This window comes from Cygnus olor, chromosome 13 (genome assembly GCF_009769625.2).
Source record: "Cygnus olor isolate bCygOlo1 chromosome 13, bCygOlo1.pri.v2, whole genome shotgun sequence".
Classification (NCBI taxonomy): Eukaryota; Metazoa; Chordata; class Aves; order Anseriformes; family Anatidae; genus Cygnus; species Cygnus olor.
This window is the reverse complement of record NC_049181.1, coordinates 16,873,056-16,894,603: the sequence shown is the minus strand read 5'-3', so window position 1 is coordinate 16,894,603 and position 21,548 is coordinate 16,873,056. Positions and strand designations below refer to the sequence as shown.

The 21,548-nt window shown below is 42.3% G+C and overlaps 1 long non-coding RNA gene across 3 annotated transcripts in view; it reads right to left on the bottom strand.

Moving 5' to 3' along the window:
- Positions 1–21,548, bottom strand: part of LOC121077131 — a 35,540-nt gene that overhangs the window by 3,741 nt on the left and 10,251 nt on the right. For all 3 annotated transcript variants that reach the window (XR_005823911.1, XR_005823910.1, XR_005823909.1), the window contains 2 exons: positions 11,342–11,444; positions 1,071–1,237 (listed from right to left, as the gene is read on the bottom strand). This is a non-coding gene — a long non-coding RNA (uncharacterized LOC121077131). The remainder of the gene's footprint in view (positions 1–1,070; positions 1,238–11,341; positions 11,445–21,548) is intronic.

The window sequence follows — 21,548 nt, the reverse complement described above, 5'->3', positions numbered from 1 at the left end:
TTAGTTTAGCAAGGAATATTTCTGCAATCGTTCTTCCTTTGATTCTGAGGAATATTTTTTGGTGTTTAGTTTGAGATATATTTCCAACTATTTTAACTCCAAACATGGTTTATATCAAAAGAAGAGTATCTACTTAGCCTTTTGACCTTATTTACCTAAATCATTTTAAATTACATCTAAATCAAGTCAGTAGACCTGTGTATTTAGACAAACCTTTGAATTCATGCCATTTGCCCCCAAATGCTCTCGCTGATTTAGCCCAGTATCTTCTTCCCCTGTTTTGTATTTACCAAGTTAAGCTCATTTCTGTTGCTTAGTCATTGCTTACTTAAACCTGTTTAGTTCTGGTAAAGTTTTACTGCTCTTCTCTGAAATCTCTTTAGTTTAATCAGCCAAATTCTCTTTTCTAAGCAGCTGTGCAAGCTGCAGATGAGCTCAGAACAGCTGGTGACTTTCTGCTCTGTTAGATTTTTGCCTGTTATTGAAGATTTTTGAATAAACAGGAGTATGGAGAGAGAAGCATCAAACCTAGTTCTAGTCTCCTTTCACCTGTCAACTTCCTTTGTTGACAATAATTTTATCCGTCACAAAGCGGACAAAGTTTATCCTAAATGATTGCATTTCAGTTTGGTTCCTAGAGATGGAAAAACACCAAATATGAAGTGGATAGACGAGTTGATAGGCTCTGTAAACCCTAGGATCCAATTCATTCAGGAGCTGTCATACCAATCCTCTTTTCTTTAGGAGATACATTTTTTACATTTTCCATTTTATCCAAATGGGTTTCAAGAAACAGCCTCTGGATCTCGTCACACAGACACTTACTGTCTCCTCTGTAGCAGGTCAAGGGGAAGCTGCACATTTTCTAAATGTGATAGGTGAAAGTATGCATGTCTTGTGCTGTTATTACAGATGATTGTGGAGACTGTTCCTAAGGATAATGTTTTTCTTCTTTCTGGGCAAAAATGCAGAACACTAGCAAACAGTAACTGGCCATTCTGAAAAGAGTTTAGCTGTGTTTGCTGAATCTGGAGACAAACTGTACTTCCTTTGCTGGTTAGAAAACTCACCAGATAAATGGGGGCTGGGATTTTTCTGATGCAGCCTTTGAATTCTCACAGAGAGTTGAATTATGTCACTTCTTGATTGTGATCCAGGTTTCCAGATGCTTGCAGGAGCCACCACTCTTCACACTGTGTTCTGCATTGTATTTCACTTCAAAACTCTCAATATTTCCCTGATGATGAAAAAGAGAAACAACTTCGGAGTATCATGCTGATGTACAACAGCCCATTATCTTACTTCCCTATTTTTGATAAAGACATGAGTGTCTTCACTTGATGAAGACCTGAAGCGTCTGAGCTGCTTTTGCAGTCGCTGGGGACTAGAACTCATAATCTATAAGCATAGGTATTTATCATTTCAAATGAACAAGACTTTTCATTATTTAACTAGCAGAATGAGTTATACTGTCACACACCTCAGCAGTTCTGTGACTGTCAGTAAAGAGCAGTGGGATGTGGAAATGAGAGACATAAAATCTCTAAATTACACTCCTGTGATTTTCTATAAGAGAAAGAAAGAATGACTCTCCCTTAAGCACTGGGAAAGGTAATAGGCTGGTTGCAGTGCTGAATATAAAGAAAGTAGCAATGGCAATTCTGGCTAACAAGTCTGTGATCCTGCCCCTTAGTTTGGGAGCTGGGACAGAGCTCAACATTTGTGAGAAGAACCTCCTAAGTGCACAAAGAAGGCTTACCCTTATAAAAAGGGGAAATGGATGGTTCTCTGAGAAGGAACCAAAACGTTTCTGTGAACTACATATCTGGGGGAGCTCTGCTGAAATGGAAAACCAGAATCCAGGCCTTGGAGAGCCGTTTGCATTTCTCATCCACAACTTTTCAGAGCAGTGGTGAAAACCCCACGTCTTCATCACATTGCAGCCCACACAACCATTACGCCTGTGTCAAAGTCACTTTTCCTAAAGGACTACAGTAGTATTGCTGATCTCAGTGTAGACACCAGTACTGCTCCAGCAATGAGCAGAGGGTTTGATCTACCATTTTTATCCACCCTTTTATCTGCCAAGACCACCTATGAAGTCCAGAGTCCAAGAGCTAGGACCAAATAGATGTGACTAGTGTTCATCAGTCTGTGCTGGGATCAGTAACTGGCGCTCAGGAGAGCTATAATCTGCCAAAGAAGCAGTTTTTAAAACCCAGAATACATATTTGTGTCAGAACTGTGAAATGATACATTTTATATGCAAGTGTTATTCTGCTAGCATTATTTATTGGGCTGCTTTGAAGAAAGCAAGAAGTTTTGTTTCTAAATCCTGAGTGTTAATCATTAAGACTCCTCATTTTATCTATTTTTGTGCTTTTAATTTTAGCCATTTGCACTTATGAACCTTGCACTGGGGAATGAGCCGAAGGAAATGGAGCCAAAGGTTCATCTCTTTGTACGTTTGGCAATGCACATCCACACCCGACGCTCTGAGTATGTCTAAACACTGGAAGAACCAAGGATCATGAATAGGGTTGAGAGGATAGGTACAATTTGTAAAGACCAGGCACCCCTTAATCATAGTCCTGTGGCTGCTGGTAATAGCCACTGGCAAGACAGGCACATCCATCTATCCATACAGCACCAGTGTTCACCACCTATTTGAACATGGTTTGCAATGAGCTTTAAATCTGAGGGATGAGGGAAGAAGGCTGTTGAAGGGTTAAATGTTTCCTGCTTTTAATCTAGAATCACGTAATGTGGAATGAATGTTTCAGCTCAAAATGTTTCCTCACTCTGACAGTTTCATGGTGTGAGGTCAAAGTGTGGGGGAGACAGAAAGAAAAGAGGGGGTGCACGGGGTGGCGAGCCAGCAGAGCCAGGCAAGCACACGAACTCCCGGAGAAATGACAAGGATGGTTTCTCAAGCAGCTTCAGCCCAGCTGGAAGGGGCCGTGGTGGAGCCATCAGCAGCGCCTGTGTGACTTTAAGGGCTTCCTGCTCCGGCTGCCTCTGCTTCTCCCATGTGTGCGTGCTTCTGCTCTGGGCACGGTTCCCACGCTACATTGCAAAATACGCCTTGAGTTTCTCACAGTATCGCTGCCCAGACACAAACTGCAGCTCTGGTCCTTCCTGCACCCCGCAAATCCAGGAGGTGGGACTCCTCTGGGGGCAATGCCTGCTATATTTATGTTTCCTGCCTGTGCGGATCTTTTCCTATGCTACCAGATCTGTTTTGTACACTAAGGAGCTCTACCTAGGGCGGCAAACTTCAATTTATAAACTCGTCAAATTTCAGATGAACGTGAATCTGCAGACCAGCCTGATCTCAGATCACTTCTTACATACTGACCAGCCTCGTTTGATTTCACCTGCAGGCCTCCTACATGAGCAAGGTGATCACTCATTCATGACTACCACTTCCTATGTCAAAACCTACTCCTACAGACTAGTGCATCACGTTTGTCTGTTTTCTCTGAAGTTTCCATCTCCTCTGTTGCAGGTAAAACAGTTTTCATTTGGGGAATTTGTACTTACTTAATTTCTTGCCAATTAACGTGAACAGCTAGGCACTGATTAAGGGGCTGAGAAAAAATAAAACAAACAATTACACAAACACTTAAGCAAACACCTTTCAGCCTTCTCCCCCTGAAGCCAAACGCAGCAGCCTTGACCTCTGCCTTTCACCCTGGGTTACTCTCAGCCCATCCCAAATCCTCGCTGCTCTTTCTTAAACACAGCCGAGCGGGGCCACCTGCGGATGGTTTGGCACACAATGGGGCGTTGCGAGGCTTTCAGAGCTGCTGGTGACAGGCTTGTGGCATGTCATGGCCATGTCCCACATGGGTCACCTTGGCAGCCCCTGGCTGCTAAACCTCAGCTTGCAGGGCCGCAGTGAGCCCTGTAGTTTATGCCCAATATGCTCCTCCTGCACACCAAAAAGAACTGCCCCCCACCCAAAGGATGGCAGTAACACAAAGAGGTTCAGGAGATCAGCCTGCTGCTGAGAAGAGAAAATTCTCCATCTTCCCACCAAATGATAACAAATGTCTGAAGGGAATCATCTGACAAATCCTCTTGCTCAACACCACTCGCCCCGAAGCTGCATGAAAAAAAAACAAACTCCTTTCATGGCAGGAAATCCTCAGGCCAGTTTGTCACCAGGATTCAGAAAGATTTAAATAACGGAGCTACTGACATTCGATTTTGACTGGTGGAGGATACAGCCAGAAAAGCCGGTCAGCGAGCGTTTCTGTGGGCTGATAGGTGCTGATCCTATTGCTATCGGGCAAAAGTGGGTCAGATTGCCTTCAGGGTAAAGATTTGGGCTTCTCCAGAAGAATCACTGGATTCTAGCTCAAGCTAAAATTAGCTAGTTAGGTCTTTTTAAGAGTTCTACATGAAAGCAATTTCCTAGGAATTAGGAAAATGTCAAACTCAAGCCCACAGCTCCAAACATTTTATTTCTAAAATGGGCCCCATGAAAACTCCTTAGGTCAGCCCTGTCAGTTTCCAGCACCCAGTTTCAGCCTTTAAACTGAACGGAAGGATCCAACCTTAAGTCTCTTTTTTTTAACCCCAATATTTATTTGGGGATCTCCTTTGTGGGTCACTACCAGTTCCTCCAACCCCAAATCTTTGCCCTCCCTGTGTCTCAGGCAGGTTTTCTGGCTGGTGCAAGAGGCAGCATAACCTGAGACTCAGAACACTGCCAGGTGCTGTTCAGGTTGTCGCACACCTACGCACTGGTTCCCACTAAATTAAAATGTTACTTCCTTCCTTCGTAGAGTGTTTTGAGATCTATTGATTAAAACTCCTGTGTGTAAGCCAGGTGTCATGTTGTTTTAAATATTCTCTTGTGTGGAGAAGGGCTGATGGTTTGTTATTAATAGAGCAGGAAGTTGGGATTAAACTTTGCTCTCTAATCACAAACAAAAGCTACAAGAGCTCTGTAGCTTCTGGGTAAACCTAGGAATGAACAACTGTTCCTAAGGAAAGTGAATCCCAGAAGGAGAAACCCAGATTGATGTCTCAATGGGAGCTGAATTAAAACAAGGTCAGGCTTGGCAGCCTGCCTCCTCTTCACCTTGTGAATATTCTCCAAGGGACTGATCTGGAACACAACTATTTTGACACAGGGTTTCCTGTTGCAAACGCTCTATGCAAGCTCCACATCAAGCAGCTGGGATATTTTGTTTTGTGTGCCTAAACCACATTTTTAAGTGGTGTAACTTGCCATAGCACCATGAGAGTCTTGCAGATCAACAGAAATCTGTCAGCTTTTATTAGCTGAGGATTCAACCCAGCCTAAAAATCACTCACAGCAAGAAATGTTTCTGAGGCTAGGATGGTAGTTTCACATATGCAGACAAAGCAGGGCATTTTTCAAAGCCCAGAGTACCCCTGCAATTGCAGAGAAAGCTTTGTAGAGGTACCTTTTAGGTCTACTGGTTCTCTCCATTAAGCCACATGGAAAAAGTTTTGAGAGTCGTGTCAACAGTGAAACAAAAGCTCTGAATGTTCAGTGGCCCTCTGATTTGCTTTAAACTCCTGGTGCATATTTTGCATTCACTTTCCAGGAATAGCCCAGTGAGATTCTTCCTGGCACAAAAGCTCCAGCAACTAGGATTGATGTCTATAGGGTATCAATTACCTTGTTGTGCAGCATCAGAGTACTACGACTGCACGTGGGAGTCCTGTGGGTTAGTGGAGTCCTCCCATAAAACAAATATGATATTACAGCAACAACAGAATATTTATAGATACCTTCTAGCACGATACAGAAGCTACTGCTGGCTGGCCTGGTACATCCAGATAGCAAGCCGTTGACTCCACAGCCATACCAGACCCAGACTTGAAAGCACAGCAGTTAGCATGAAATTGCATTCTAGCTAACAATCTCTTTTTAACTGCAAAAATGCATTTTTTTGCAGTAACACAGCCCTGTTGCTTCCAGTTATGGGGCTGGTTTGGTTGGCATTAACTGAGGACTCACTGCCCCACATTACTGTGTGATGTGGGCATGCCCTTAGAGTTGTACAGCTGGGTATTTGTTCTGGAAATGCTTGCATGCTCACCCACTCTGCACAGAAACAATGCAATGTTATTTTTTTTTCTAAGTGGTCATAATTAACAAAGCACAACCCATATAATCACACAGCACTGCTCAACATCATTGGAGAAATACACAGCAAAAGAATTACCTCCCCACTGCTTTTGAATAGCACAAAAAAGTAAATAATCTTTCCACAAGTATTCAGTGAGCAAAACAAAGCCTAAATTCATCAGTAATATCATCTCCCTGCCTTTAAAGTTCAAGCAGTGTTTAATAAAAGCTCTGTGGTATGGGCAGCCTTTACAATTGCTGGGCACTTACTGTGCTGTGAATTGGAGATGTGACAGACACAGTGTTCTATAAACATCGAAGCTCACCAGTGCATGCTCAGCCACTGCAACATCACTGGCGGCAGGAGCTATGCTGCTGCGGTGCGTGCCCAGAAATCCAGGTCTGAGAAAGAGCGAGCCCCAAAAAAACAAACAGGACTCTCTCGTCCAGTTATTTAACAGGGCATGAAAGCAATTAAAGAGATACTGAGGAAACCAGTCATGGAAAAATTAGGTCGTACTATTTAAATTCAGCTTTATGGTTACATTCTTTCTTTAGTAGGTTTCCCTCCCATGTTGTTTCCCTCCCATTACTGTTGTTTCTAATGATAATAGCAGTGACACAAGCATCAAGATCTTTCAGCATTCTTCTGGCTACCTACTGCCCTATTTACCCTCCAATGTTCTGGTAAGTCCAGGTGCCCCAATAAAGATATCATCACTATCTGTAAAGTAAGGAACAGGAAACAAAATGAACCATAAGGAGACGCTAGGTCCATTATGTGAGTTTTATGATGTACAAAGATTAAAGAAAAAGACAAAAAATTAGTACCAACATAACAAAATCAACCAAATATTTCAAGCAAACGTAGAGCAAAAAAGGAGCCTTGTTACTGCAAACCTGTTCTTCTAATACCAGTGCTTCTGTGTGAAAAAGATTTTTCTTCACTTGATTTCAATGGATCAGCTTGTTTAATGTTTTCCCTTAAGTTCTTGCCTCTTTCAAGGCAGATACTTTAACCTCAGTTCTAAGAAGCAAGATAAAGTCACTTGAACATTGCCTAATGCTATAGTTGTGGTTCCCAGATAACTGGTGGTTTAAGACCTTCAGAACCACATTGTCTTTGTCAAATTTTCACCTAATAGTGCCAGGCAGGTGCATGACAATCTATAGTTGTGGTTTTTATAGCTGACAGCAGTCTACAGTCCCAAAAGTTTGTGAATGGCCTAGGGTAGATTAGGTTTTAAAGAAAGGATAACAGCAAATTATTTCTACTGCACCACTTAGTGTATTATGTAACAAGTGATTACTCTCAGTTGATTATTTTTACCTTATTTCTTTAACATCTCCTCTACATATTCAATGGAGGCAGTTATGGGCCACTGAAAACTGTTTTATGTGACATCCTGTGCCATTTTTGAGTGACAGAAAGGCTGTGTTGGGGGTTATGTGTTATACCAGACTTTAAGGCCATGATTTTCCACTACTGAAGTGCCAAACTATGTACTTGAGCTGCCACCACTCAGGCATCCAAATTAGCATCTGGGGATTTAATGAAAGAGGGTGGCTGTTCACCAGATGTCCACGGACATGTAATTGATCTAGGCTATAATGGACATCAGTGTAGAATTTGGCAAAATACCAGCTGGGAAACTAGTAGTTAAAGAATGGGAAACAATGCCTGGTATACGGATGTTGCTGTAGATTAAATTAAAAAACAAAACAAAACTATTTAAACTAGAAATAGTAACAGTAACTGAAAAGCATTGTACTGGTGTAAGCCAAATACTAGAATTTCTGAAGAATCAGGAACCAATCTTGTTAAATATTTTCATGAATGACCCTGGCACAGACCATCAGAGCATGGGAGTAAAGCTTGCTGATGATGTAAAGCTGGGAGGTTCCATCTATATGCAGCAGGATCAGAGTGCCCTACAGGAAGAATGGCATTCCTCTGGGGAACTGAATCACAGCAATAGGATGCAGGAGCAAACGCCCAGGGACTGAGAACAAGAATTTCTCCTCTAATCAGTGAGAAGCAACACAGGAAGAGAAAGGCTGTAGCATATTACAGCAGCGTGCATGAGTATCAGTGTCTTGCAGCTCTGAAACAGGGCATGTGATCTGAGGATGTTGAACAAAACAGTTACAGCAAAGGCAGAGAGTGTTGTAAGTGGCACTGTTCAGGGGCTGCCCAAGACCATCCTGTGAGTACTGCTCTGATCACCCGTACTCCCAATAGAACAGGTGCAGGCAGAGGAATTACTGAGGGTAGGAAGCCTGTCGTACCAGAGGAGGCTGAAGCTGTGCTTATATTTTTATATCTCTGACCTCCAAAGATCCTGGAGCAAGCTCTGAGCATGTTTTTATGTCCACAGGGCTAGGACATTACATTACTTAGGGAAATATTAGCTCAGATGTGACTGGGTATCAGTGGAAGGGTTACACAGAGTTCCTATGCCCCCCTGCAGCCTTCCTCTTCTTGTTCTTGCCCCCAGGCTGTTTCTCTCCATTGTGCCGACAGGAACATTTCTGCAGTCACCTGGGAACTGAGTCAGAAAATTGATCCACCCAAAGAACAATGCTGCAACAACGAAAAGCTCATTTTTCAAGATCAAGCCTCTACACAGTCAATATCTCTGGACTTCTTTGAAATCTGAGATTTACTCCATCAATGGTAACCTGGGAACTTTGGGAAAATTGCATTTTCATTGTATAGACAGGCACCTTTCTCTACTTGGGCGTGCAGGAAGTATTCCAAGAAGGGACAAAGTCACTTGCTACACACCCGTCTGAGTGGTGAAGAAAAATTCCTCAGCAAAGGAACAACGTTGAGCAGGAGTCAATGCAGTCAAAAAACTCAAGTGTCCATGAATTCCCAGTAGCCCAGAATCAGAAGCTGTTATCTAGCTATGGGAGCAGGAATGTTCTGGAAAAGCTTCCCAGTGGGGGACAAACACTTTAACTAGTTCTAAGATGAGGTTTGACCCTTAGGGACTGTACAAGACAGCTCTGCAACAGTTGGAAGTTTCCTTCATGTCTGACAAGGTCCCTTCCAGTGAGCTGGTACATCCAGAGCCAAGTGTTGGGTGCCCCGCTCCAAAACTCTTGGTCACAGAATACAGAAAAATGGATTTGTACATTGGATTCTACATTCTCTACACAAAGTTAAAAACTTGGCTGTTTCTCTCCACTCTGTATTTTTGCAATACAGTGCAAATTCCACCATTAGAGTTTGCCAGCACTTTTCACTAAAATGTCACAAGCCAGATCAACTACACAAGGTGCATGACAGAAGAGAACAAGGCTTGAGAGACTTTTGTCTTGGAAGGAACAAGTCCTAAAGAAAGTGTGAAAAGGGCATATCCTACTCTTTCATGCTGAAGACCGGCATTGAATTCATCCCCACACCATTCTTCAGCTCTATTGAACTTTTCCATCCTCAGCAGATTGACTCCAAGGGGCTTAAATACGCAGAAAAGAGGAGCTGGCCACGAAGGTTCAAAAGAATGTAATAAGGATGACTGATCCTTAATGGAAAAAACAAAAACAACAACAACAAAAAAAAACTCAAAATGTTAAATAAGGAATAAAACATGGTTTTCTTCTGCACCATCCTAAAGCTGCAGCATGAAGCTGGGATGACGTGGGGCTTTCCTGTAGCGTATGCCTCTCCCAGGAGTATGGCCATGGTCACAAGTGCATGCTGCAAGTGCTGGGGCCCCAGTGAACTCCCACTGTCTGCAAACCTGCAATGACACCTACTGGTAACCAAAGATGTTCCTGCTCGTGGACAATGTGAGCCTCCTTGCTTCCAAATACACGCGAGATTTCTTTTATCCCCTGGCTTTCCATCATCAAGGTTCGCCACAGTATTTCTGTACATCCTAGCGCAGGAAGCTGGGCTCTGCTTGGCCTGGTTTATTTGCAAACCACTTATTTACCATTTGTCTTCTGTTCTGAGCTGGAACACATCAGGGTAACTGCCTTGTGGGGGGGCACTGAGACCTCATGACTTCTCTTGCCTAGGGCTAAGTCATTCAGGTATGTAAGGACTTTCGTGGATCACTCCCACACTGCCATTTCTGTCATCCTACAGGACAGGAGTTGTCCTTATACCGCAGTCCTTGGCACCCAGCACCTAGCTACTCTCTGAAGGCCTTGGAAGGTGACCCTCTATCTGTGGTTGTCTGCGATGACACCTAGATGGTCACTCCTGAACTGGTGAAAAGAAGCAAGTGTCACTTCAAACAAAACAATCCCACTGCAGACAGCTAGGGAAACCAACCGTATTTAGTGGAAGTCTAGTTTTAGAGCCTGAAAATGAAAAGTTTCAGAGACAGTGGTACTACATTTCTTTCAAAAACCTCTGCTTCTTCACCCTAAAATTAAGACCTTGACAAAATACATCAACCAAATCTGTGGAGGACTGACAGTACACTAAGCACAAACCAAAGGAAGGCAGGAAGTCCTTTTCAGCTCAGAGTTAGCATTAGGCTTTCTAACATTGAGATAACACAGAAAGAAAGGGAGGACTGTGGAGGAAGAAACTGCACGCATTCTGAAATCTGGAGGGGTTTTAACATGCATGTCCCAGACTGCTGGAACACCGCAAAATGATTAACCCTTGTACAGGGTCCCATAAATCACAGCAAAAACACAAGCAAAGTAATTAGAGTTGGGAATCCCATGTCAGATTTTCTTACTGAATTTCTTGGATTTGTCCTAAATTTTAAATCCTCTCCTTTGTCTTTTTCTAACATATTCCTGGGTAGCACTACAGCCACGCATAAACAGTGAAAATTCCCTAAATTATTTCTATGACTGTAACAGTTGATTGAAATTAGTCACCTGCATTAAAAGAAAATCAGTGGTGAGAATGCTCTGTATTTGTAAATAGGTAAGGAGCTGGACAGATTATCTGTTGGCATCCCTGAGGAGTACGCAGCTTAATCTCATTAACTTTGGATATCTTCAGAGTAGGCACACGTACCTGAGGACTAGTTTTCCAGCAACACTCTACAAGTAGGAGAAATGAGTTACTTGAGTCACTTCATCTCATCCCAGATACCCAAAAACATCTCTGCAAGGGTGAGATGAATTATGCCTCGAGAAGAACCTATTTTTTTCTCATATAGAGACACCATATATATCAACCTTATGTAATATATATAAAAACCTTGTATAAAAGATCCTGTAAAGAGAATGTAGTAGAATTGTAGCAAGTACCTGGCAAGTATCTACTCTGTCGCTGAACTCAATGAACTCTCACTCCTTGTGTTGGGGGAGAAACCTTGCAATAGCTTTTTGTTGTGCTTAGCATGAACCTTCACTGCAAAGACATAAGGAGAGACTTTGTTAATTCATTTTATGAAGGGTTTATCAATTTTGGATTAGATTTTCAACATAAATGTAAACCAGCATTTCTTATACAAAACCGAAGTAGGTATTATGTGGTGGCACCTTGTGATCACACTAGCCCACGTATTTTGAGGTTTACCTTGTCACAGCACCAGTGCCTGGGAGGGGGTACAAGTACTGGAGCCCAGTTTGGATACGTCGCGTTTGACACCATTTGACAGTCACTGAGGAAGAAATCCTCTCCAGTGCAGAAAGCCATCACAGGAGGCAGAGCATCATTTGAGCCCTTAATTTGGGCATGAGTAACATTTTTCTCATCCAAATCTTTCTATGGCAAAATAACATGTAGAACACACTATCTTTTTATATGACTCCAGGAAACCATTTAGCTTCCAAATGGACTAGTTTGTTCATGGTTATAACAGGCAGAGAGCTAATACACTATTTACTTAATTTGGCAAATTTTGAATTCTTCCTTTAATTAGAGCTAAATACAGTCTGTTCTTGAAATTCATTTATTTATACTATTCTGCATCCCCCCTGATATAATCAAAGGAGAACTCTGACTCTCCCATTTCTGCAAACATGTTGTTCCTCCTGCATTTAGAGTGCTCGGCATTCCGCAACACTCCGAGGCCAAAGTCTGTGACTTAAGTGAACCAGTGCTTTGGCAGGAGTCACTTCTTGCAAAAATATTTTTGGCCTGGAATGACAAGGCTTATGCAGCTCTCCACAGCTCCCTATCACTAAAATACCACAAGCTATTATGGAATAAAAAGGAGTCACAGGGCCAAGCCAATGTCCTATGGATCACTGAAAATCCCAGAAGCTGATCCAATTTAAGAGTCTGTCCTAAAAAAAGATGGATTTCTTTTTTTCCCCCAAATCACACTATCGCTAAAACTTGCCTAAGCCACATAACACGATAGCATCTTGAAGGGTGAAAGAACAATGCTACCTGTTACCTCACCTGCACGAATTGCCAGAATTCAAATCCTTCATCAAATCTTCGTAGCAACACTGAGTGCAATTGCTCTTTTTCAAGCTATCAAAACCACTCAAGATACACAGCATGAATTGATTAGCTGTACAGAAAGACTGGATTAGCAGCTGATGAGCTATTACAATTTAAGCTCCTGCATCCCGCTGTGTGTAGCACTTGGGCTTAAACTCCCCGCTCTGATTGCCTAGCTGGTGCATGCTTAAAGCACCAACTAATTTGGATTACAGTTTAACGAGGGGCCGAGATGTAGGCTAGTGTTACAGCCAGCTCAGGTATCTGCACATGCCACTGCTGTCACTTCAGGGACTGTTGGGTAAACAGGAATGAAAACAGAATATGAGAGGGAGCTAGCTGTGCCAGGAGCTGAAAAGGTAGTGTTTTTTTCTGGCCAAATGTCACTTCAATAAGAGACGGAGATTCTGAAAAGGTTTCCTAGAGATCTAGATATGAATTCCGTGCTGTTACTCATGGTGCAAGAGACAAACATCCTTCACACACCACTCTTCAGAACAAACACTGTCAGAGTGGAAGTGCCTGGGTGAGGGAAAAACTCACTTCACGAAACTACTGCAGAGGTGTTTCACCTTGGATCGGTTCTTGAAGCAGGAAAGTAGAGGGATGCTCAGTCACCATCCCTGTGTGTGACCAGCATAACCCTCGGCACAAAAAACTGATGTGCAAAAGGCCCCTCTTCTGCTCCTTTTACAGTCATTTATTGCTCCGTAAAGAAAGAGAAAAACAAATGACATCTCATCCATGCAGCATCGCAGCAATTCAGCCTTTTACTGATGTTAAGTAGCAATAGAAAGTTTTGGAAAACAGAGAATCAAAGGTGCTGGATGCCAATACGTAATTAATCTGTTTTCATTTGTTCATTCAAGTTTTATTAATATGACAGAAGAAAAATCAGGGGATCAGAGCTGAGCCAAATGCTTCACACCATAAAGATTCATTTTGTTGTTGTTGTTGTTTGTTTTTTTGTTTTCCTGAAATCTTTCTGGTTTCGAACACACAATAGCAACTAAATGTCTCCATCAGGATTAGGCCATAAGCCACCCACAAAAAACAAGCACTGCCAAATATAAACAGTCCCAATTCTTTTTTTCTGTCAGCAAACAAAACACCATCTTCTTGTTTACACAGAACAGTAACCAGCTCTGCAATTAAGTAAGGCAAAAATTCAACAACTGATTTGCATGATTTTCCATGCAAATGGAGCATTCGTGGAGCCAGCAGAAAGGTAGGAGCAGCTGATTCTCTCCAAGGAACAACGCCGGGCAGGTTAAATTGCTTTGCTCACTGATAAATAAAGAGCAACCGCAATAAAAGAGCAATGCAGCACGAAGGGCCAACTGCTTCCTTTTCCCTCCACAGAGTTATTTAGTATGAATTTGAAATTGTTAGTCACTGCAGTGTGTGGGTGCAGCACACGGAGGAAAATAAAGATCACTTTCAGTGAGAGCCTTTCCAAATACACGAACACATTTATTGAAAAGTTAGCTCCTTACCCAACACTGAAACTACAGTGGAAAAAACATAGCTGCTTTGCATGTCACTGACCCGACACCAGCATTGGGCAAGGCACGGTGAGTTACTCTCTTCCTAAACTGCGAGTGCTGAAGGCAGGGATTGTCTTGATCCCTGTCTCAGGATGCACCGAGCACTATGTTGGTGCTCATCTAATTGAGAATGATGGTTAAAATGCCAGAAAACTACCACAAATGCAGGGGGAACCGCATCTGACATCAGGACAACATGGTACTCCACCAGAAGTCAACCAGCAGATATGGGAAATGGCAGCTTGGGGGCAAAGCCTCTTGCCCTTGAACACTTCCCAACGTGATGCATCAGGACTCGGAATATAGCGGAGATATTCAAGCTACAATCTAAGATCTGAGCACAGCTTTATGGCTGGATCAAGCTGCTGGACCAGAAATGTTTCAGTGGTTTAGAGCCATCTTTTCGTAAAGCCTCAGTTCTGTGGGTGTTTGTTCTGTGTTTTATGTGGAATGGGACCAATTAAAGCTTATGACACACAGCTAGGTTTGGGGGATCTGCACTAACTAAGGGAGTATTGCTGTTGTAAAGCAATTTTAAGGGGGCATTGCAGATAAATGCTTTTTCACCCCATACAAAAAAATCCAACATCGAGTAAATCAATGTTGATGCCCCTTCTCTAAAATAAAGCTGCAGTTCTCTGCAAGAAGATACTCACATACCCCAAAACTGTAGGGTTAAGAAAATTTCAGTTTCACTTGATGAGCTCATGTAACCTTCACTTTTCTCTCTGTTATTTACAGTGGGTGGGCAGAATTCTTGCGGTTGTGCTTTTTGACAACCTTCATATATTTAGTCAGAAATCTTTGTTTCTGGAATCTTTCTGGGTTGTCATGGAAATTATCACCATGTCCCTAAGACTAGGATAACAATTTTATGACAAATTACAGGAGATAGGGAAGGAGAGTATTTTGGCATAAGACAATACTTACAAGGGAAAAAAAAAATCACACAATGTTTTTGCACCCTTAAAAGGCATCCAATTAAAGATATTATTCTCTAATCTCTGCCCATTCTTTACAGCTTAAAAGAAGAAAATCTAGCAATCTGCAAACAATATTTTTTCTTGCAGGACTCAATACAGAGCAGCTCATGCAATCTAGGGGAGGTTGGCCAGGCCATCTCAGGCTGCTCCCAACCCACCAAAATCTGAGAACAAAGCCTACAAGAATATGAAGAGCTCGTTAATATTTCTGGTGATTTAATACCTGAATCTTGCTACATCGCTCATAGGCACCTTATACAATTAGCAGCGCTTTAAGCCATTATTAAATTGTACCTAATAGAAAAGCATCTGAATAGTAGCCAACACAGATTTTTAACAAGAGGGGCAACTCTTATTACATGAAGAAAGAGATATGGAAGCTGATTTTAGTAGAGGAAAGAAAGATGCTTTTTCCCCTTTTGCTATACTGCTTTGCAGAGGTGTCTGGCAAGCAAAGAAGAAAGATCTAGAGCAGAGACCTGTTGCTCTGGGTTGTGTTCTAGGCCATGCATTTGGCTCTTTAGAGCTAGTAGGGCAGCATGTAAGAGGTTTCATTAAAGGAGCATTTTCTCAAGGGGGGGTGAGTCCCCTTCAATGGAGGACCCATGTTCACACGCAACCTCCAAAGCAATGAAACTTTGCTGGGTAAATGGAGCATTTCTGCTGAGAATGGCTTTCAGGAGGGTCATTTTGAGTTGCCACATCTCAGTCTAAAGATGGTTTCTGCTGCTCCAAATATCAGGCAAACTCCAGGAGCAAGCTGAAAGTCAGCTTTGTCTTCATCGAGCATGTCAGATATGAGAACCAAAAAGCTGATCCCAGTAAGGTTAAAACCCAGACACTAAACAATCTATTTCTAAATCTTCAACCCTGACACCTTCTGTGGTTACCTGGACTCACCGACAAGAATACTAAAGAATGGAAAAATTCTACTATTTTCCATTTAGGGCATGACTAATTGACCTAAGAACAAAAATAACAGTTCTGCAGCTGTCTGGAAAACAACACACCCAAGATAATTTATGTGAGCAGAACTGATATTTCTGATACATTTGAAGTGAAAAGCAAAAAGGAAAAATTAAACTTACATATCAGCCAGATTTTTTTTCCATCAGCTTCTTTTTCTTCCAGAGACATTGGGGATTATTTTGGTTTTCAGACTAAAAAATATATATATATATATATTTTGTTGTTTTTGTTTTTTAAATTATTTTTCAGATAGCATAACACAGCAGTAATTGGAATCAAAATAAAGGGATTTCAACCTTTTGCTGGTTGCATATAAGAAGCCTTATCATCTGGCTCCAAAACCTGTGATTACGCAGTCTTTAGCACCAGAGCTGTGCACTACTGGATCATCCAGAAGAACAAACTTGACTAAGATCACACATTGCATATTTCTGCCTGCCTAGCCAGAGTTAAAGGCAGTGATGAATCTTTTTTTACACTGTTTTTTATGCCAGTTTCAAAATAACAGATATCTTCTGTAAGGTACAGTGGTACAGAAAGATGATATATAACAAGTGTTCAAATTCAATACCAAATTCAATTTCTCAATTTCTTTTAAAAAAATCGGGAACAGCAGGATAACCAGAACACTAGTTTGTGGTATGTGTCTGAGCTGTTTTCAGTTGAGTTCTTAGAAAATTTATAAACAGACGCAATGAATGAGATCCTTGATAAAAAAGTTTCTTAATAATGATTTTGCTTGTTTGTTTTTACTAATATTGATATCCCAAATGGTAACTACTTCAAGAATTTGGAGTTTCAAAGTTTGATTTTCCTTGCTGCTTTTCAATTAGGAAAAGTACTTCTTTCCTAAAAAGAAAGATTTTCCACATTAAAAAGGATTTGGCAGTGTGAGGTGGCCCTAAAACAAAACACAAAAAATCCCAGGTACTTTGAACAGTTTCTCCTTTCAACATGACTTAAGGTGTTCGAGCAGTAATTTCAACCCTTTACCTGCAGAGGGCAGACGTTGACAATGATTTGAGATTACAGCCGTAAATCACAGTAAACTTTTGGTTAATCCAAGTGCTAAATCTGAGAAAAAGGAGTAGGATGTATTTGAAGACCATGACTTACTAACGAGTAAATATGATGAAAGCTCTCAAAATAGCAGTTGTAGTGGATACAGCAGAAGGAAGCTCACCACCGAGGTGAAATCCTCCTACCCAAATAAATAAATAAACAAAAAATCCCTTATTTTCTTCCTGTTGGACAGTAAACAATTTTGGTCAAATGATGTATTTCAAAAGAATACAGAAACTTGCATGAAAACCACACGGAGAAGAGGTTCAACACAAAAAAAACCCACAGCCCCAGTCGTGGTGCCAGCTCCAAAGAAGCTGCACCTTTGGGGTTAGGGCGGCTTTGAAGATTCGAATGGCTGGTTAAAGGCCTGCACATAAGGGCCAGGGAAAGACAAACAAGCCTCAAAGGCACAACACCCCCCCCAGACCTGATAGCATCCTTTAGCCACATCAAAAGAGCACAGGTCTGTTTGATATTCACTTTTCCTCCTTGAATTTGGAAACATGTAAACAGAGAGCCGGGCCAGCAGCCTTGAGCCGAATGCAGGATGCGCAGAGGGAAGTAGGAGTGGTCCATGGCACAGCTGGCCCGGCCTGGCTGTTGTCAAACGGGAAGCCCTGCCTGCTGCCGGCCCCAGCAGATCAAACAAAAGATACAGCCCCTTTGAGAACAGGTCGCTATATACCTTCGGGAACTTCCTGGCCTGGCATGAGGTTACTGCATAGGGTTTCGTGCCAGACCTCCTCTGCTAGTTGTCAGGATTTTGTTGAGAGCTGTCCAGCTTCTCTGAACAACCCCGCTCCGTGCACGGTCCTCAGCATTTGGGTTTAAATAGCCAAAGAAGGAGAACTGGAAATTGTGGCCCTGAAGGATGCAAACCCAGGAAGAGAGCAAACATAACCTGGTGTTTATTAATTTTAGGTTAGTGAGAATTTCATGCAACATCTCATAGTTTAAGTGTCACGAGTTAGGCACTCAAAGCTTGAGGATTACAAACCCATAATTATTTACCACTGGAAAATCAAAGAGAAAGACCAATTTTCATAAACCTCAGCCTTCAGAATGTAAGCCAATCTCTGTTTGCACTGACAGCTTCATTTTGAAGCAGGTTATTTCAGAAAGGCTCCTTGTGGAAATTCCTCAGAAACAGCCTGTCCTGACATCCGCCGGAGATGGCAAATGAGCCACAGGTCGGATGGTTTGACAGTTCCTCAAGCAGTGGGCTACCTGCTGACCAAAATACGTGGCCAGAAAAACGCTCTGAACAACTCCTCGACGGGCTCACTGAAGTCAGCCCTGTCAATCCCGTGGCATCCCAACTTTTTGTGCTACTTTGAGAGAAAATAAGGGGGAAAAATCACCTTGCGTGAGCTTCTGTGAGTTAACATTTCTCCCCAGAGCCCTTCACCAAGAGAAGTTTCTCATCATACCACAAACACCATCTCCACAGCCCTCACTCAGACTTCCAGCCTGCCTTTAAAATTCCTTTTTACAGGTCACACAGAATTTTCTCAACAGTCCTTGCCCTGCAAAACACATCCCGGTTGCCCTCCCACACTTGCTCTGCTCTCCAGTCGGGTCCCACTTCCTTCCTTTTTGCTTAAACTTGGGGTCGCTTTGCCGATTTCCTGCTATTGACACTGCAGAGGAGGGCTTTTACATCCCATCACTGCAACTCACAAGTTTCCAGCAAGCAAAAAGCTCAGGAAAAAGCACCTTTGATTAGTGAAGTTTTTCCCTTCACCCAGTTTCGGAGATTCAGGTGGGACTGCTTTGGAGCTTCTGGACCCATCTCTGAATGCAGTCATGTGTGCAACAGGATTTTACTGCAAAGCAAAGGAAAAGGATGGAAACAAGATCTAAAGGCTCCTGGACTTCTTCCCTTCGCTTTATCAAGGCACCTTATGTTAAAAGGAATGGCACAGTTTAAAGGTCGATGTCAGTCTGCAGCTGGCTATGAAAGGCTCACCAGGAGAATACTTCAACAGTGAGCGAGTGGCTGGGTGGAGATGGCCTATGCACAGCCCCGCTGCAGCTATTGTTTGGCAGCTTGTCTGAATGGGGTTGGAAGCCTCTTCCTCGAGGAGCTGATCTTTTCTCCTCCTCTGCGACTCTTTTCTCACTTTCATGTTTTGTACTTCAGAGCCAGGCTGCTATACCAGCCAGGGTCAGCAGCAGGTCACACTTGTGACATGAGGTTAATGTAGTTGTTAAGTAACAACATGGGTCTTCCAACGGCATGAATATTCCACCCCAGCCTCCCAGACACACGCACACACACTTGCTGTCTCAGGGCTGAAGCCCGAGCCCAACACTTGTTTAACACAAGGCAGACCACACGACTCTCTGCCAATATGCAATGCAGTTGTACTTACTGCAGTTATCATGCACTCAACAAAAATAATCTATTTAGTATGTAGCACTGAAAGATTTCCAATCACTTAAAACAGCTGGGAGAATATCGTGACTGCTGAAAATAAATATTAAATAACAAATATTGACAGTACAACAAAAAAATTGATAAATATTGACAGTACTGTTGACAACACAGTGACCAGGACCAGAAGAGTGCAGGCTGATCAAAATCTCTATGTTTGCTGGGCAGCCACACTATTCGTTTACTTTAAGGGGAGCTGCACATGCTTGAGAAAAAGCTCCAGTGATCCAGATAAGATTTTCAGAGATGTACAAATCATGGAATCCTATTTCAGTCTGCACATTTTCGCAGTCAAACCACTTTGATGTGAGGGCTGTCGTTTGAGAGGAGAGAAGGAAGGAGGAGATGAAAGAAGTTTTTAGGAAGTGTCAAGTCATGATGCACCAAATTTCTTACAACCTCATCTGAAAAACAGGTAATAAACATGTTATTGGAGCAATACCTTCACAGATATTTCCCTTCTCTACTTACTGTACTTCAGCTGAATGTACTCCATGTAGCCTGCAATTGTCCAACCTCGGTGACAGCAGGATACTGGACAGGTATTAGCATCATAATACAGTACAAGGCCCCTGTTTGATAACCACATGTGAGTGTGAAAGGGGCTGAGTTAGGGCTGCAGAAGAGAAATCATACCGACTGTCTGCTTTGCTAATGACACAGCTTTGTCTGTGTCTCTGAATTTTGAAAGGGTCCCAGAATAGCTATTTACCTACCTCCCTTAATCTGATGGCAACCTTTTGATCTCAGCAGGATCTGACCACTCAGTTTACAAAGTGCAATTAAAGACAGATAAAGCCTCTTGAAAACAAATCATTCAAAGCAGAAGACCCTAGAAAAGAAGCCCAAGGATTTACAATCAGAAAACTGCAATTTCAATACCTAAGATTTTGAATCCCAAAATCACCTTTGAAAGAAGGGGCTGAGGCAAGCTACACTTGATGTCTGGCTCTAAATATGAATCAGAGCAGCAAGGCAAAGCAAACCAAATGATACAGCTTCCCTCTGAGAAAGAGAAAAGAAAATCCAAATCTATTAGCTTAACAGAATACTCTATCTGCAACAATCACACAGCTGTAGACTTACAAATCTGACACAGTAGTAAGAGTTTGCAAATTGCCAAGTGTTTCACAGCTGCATTTTACAGTTTGACAGAGCAAGAAGAACACAGATCTCACTTCTCCAGTAAAGTAGATGTCAAAGCATTTTGAAATGCTTTTTATTGCCAAGATTGGGAATACAATGCAAGTTTTGGGTTACAGTATAAATTGCAAAGCTACTGTTTGACATCCATAGCCAACACCAGCCAGCAGAAACACAGGCATTCAGAACTGAATTCCTCTTTGATGCAATGCCCTCTGGAGGGTGACGAACTCAAGAGCTGCTGTCTCATAACATGACACATCCAAGCAGGGCCCCAGGTGTCAAGGACAGGAGAGGAAATCGAGTTGTGTTGTTTTGCTCTTAGTTCAGTCATTACCTAATTGATGGATGTGATGGCGAAGCTTTGGAATGAGTCCTGAAGGACCAGCACCCATCAAGCATGCTCTTGTCTTTGGTTCAGACCTCCAAAGGACTATTTGAGATGCACAGAAAATAAATACACTAATTTTCTATTTTCTGTACAGCCTGAAGTGGTATTTCAGAATCTCTTATGTGTTGCTGGCTCAGTAATAGCTTTATCATTCTAGATGGGTCTGATGTTCTACAGAAGCCAGAGGTATCAGGTTTTGCTTTAGACAAGTGCCTCTAAAGAAGCCTTACAAGCAGCTGTTGTGGTTTTATGTGGGTTTCCATGAACTTACAACAGCTGTCCAGTTATAAAGCAGCCTGCAAAACATCTGTGAGAGGCCCCAGAGAAGACAGTTGGTTCCTATGTGCCACAGATGCCTAGACAGCAGGCGAGTTAAACACAGCAGGACAATCAGGGGCCAAAGGGAACTTGGGCTTTTCTTTCCTATAGATGTTTAGAATAGGGAATGGTCAGAACCAGATACAGTGCAAACTGCAGGTAGCACAATCCCCGTCTCCTTTTCCCTTGCTCTGCAGGGGTTTTCTC